Genomic DNA, 1,641 nt, shown 5'->3' with positions numbered 1-1,641 from the left:
GTGTAAACCTTATATACAGGAGTTTGGTGCATCTGAAAAGAGTTTGACTTTAAAAGTAAAGATGCAGGAAGTGGGGAAGATCAATCTATAAATCTGGAGGATGCCATTAGAAATGTGAATTACAGAATCAGTGTCTATTAGGTTTTTTTGGGCAGAAGAAAGTTGTATACATTAGCTCAGAGAGCACCTAACAATTAAAATGTTTAGATCTTGGTATCGTTTGGGGTTAAAGAATTCATTTAGATTAAATACTATAATTTAGTAGTTCATTCCTCCCCTCTATTTAGTCTTGTCTGCAAAAAAAATCATACATTCTTTAAATTACACTGTGTAAACTGCATTTATGTGGGATTTTGGAAAGACTGTGCACTCCCACTTAACCAAAAAAAGAATGTATTTAAATTTACAAAAAACCTACATAATACTGATAAAAACAACCTTGGAATATTTGAAAATTAAGCTACATTATCAATTTTCAACACATCTGTACATTCATATCACTTTTTGTCCTATTAAAATAAAACCAGAAACATGCCCTAAAAATGTCTAAAAAACACATCTGTAAATACACTGCCCTGTCATGCCACACAATTTACATAAACAGCAAGATGCTACCAAAAACAAGTTAAAGACTTCGAGTCAAAAAAAAGCCCTAGAAGGTGGAATCCTGTCAACTGAGGTAGTACATCTGGTGGAGGGGGAAATATGTATTTAGCTTTCCTTAGTCTAAAGCCTTTTAAAGCTTTCATTTTGAATTTTCTTTCCCCCAAAACTAAAACTGTGAGAACAAGATAGTTCAACATGTAATTTCTGAAAAGCAGCAAAATGTTAGAGAAAGCAGCAAGAACTATAAAGTTTTAGCCTGGGTTGAAGAAAATCCAACTGCTTTTGACCATTGGCTCACATGCCACCACAAGGTTAACTGATGACTTGCCAAAAGACAGATTTTTAAATTACTTTTTTAAAAACAGTTGATGCAGTAAAATCAGAAGTTAGTGATTATGGCGTTAATCTTGAAATCACTGAGTGTTTGCTGACCTTTGACTTCTTTAGTACACTCTATGTACTAAAACAAAAGCATGTCTTTCTATGTTAGTATATATTTCTTTGACGAATTGCCAGTCTGTTCAGAAAAAAAAGCCACACTTATGCTTTTAAAAGAACTGGAATTGACTTTTAAAGATCTCAGCTACTATTTAAGAATGACATGAAATAAAAAAGTACACGAGGGTTTCTATATACACTCAGGGAAGCAGTTTCATAGTCTTGGACATGCACACACACATTCCCCACCCAAAGGGTATTTCAGGAATATGTGACTTGCTCTATGATTCTTACTTTGTCTTAACCTTGTGAAATAGAAAGTGGTATCTGCTAAACATAGTCTGTAGAGGTAAGTTTACTTTCCAGCAGATAGAATTTACAGACCAAAGATATGAAAAAAGTTTGCTTAACTATAAGCAGGAGGAGAAAACCTGAACCATAGAAAGATTTTAGCCTTTTTAGGCAGAACACTAGGGAGAAGTATGAAAATGTGATAAAAGAAACATTTGGAATGGCAGGTCAGAAACCCAGCATAGAAGAAAAGCTTTAGAAGTGTTACATCAGAATATTAAGTATCCCTCCACATGGAAACAACCT

Source organism: Acanthisitta chloris, unplaced genomic scaffold (assembly GCF_000695815.1).
Source record: "Acanthisitta chloris isolate BGI_N310 unplaced genomic scaffold, ASM69581v1 scaffold14557, whole genome shotgun sequence".
Classification (NCBI taxonomy): domain Eukaryota; kingdom Metazoa; phylum Chordata; class Aves; order Passeriformes; family Acanthisittidae; genus Acanthisitta; species Acanthisitta chloris.
This window is presented reverse-complemented; position numbering follows the sequence as displayed.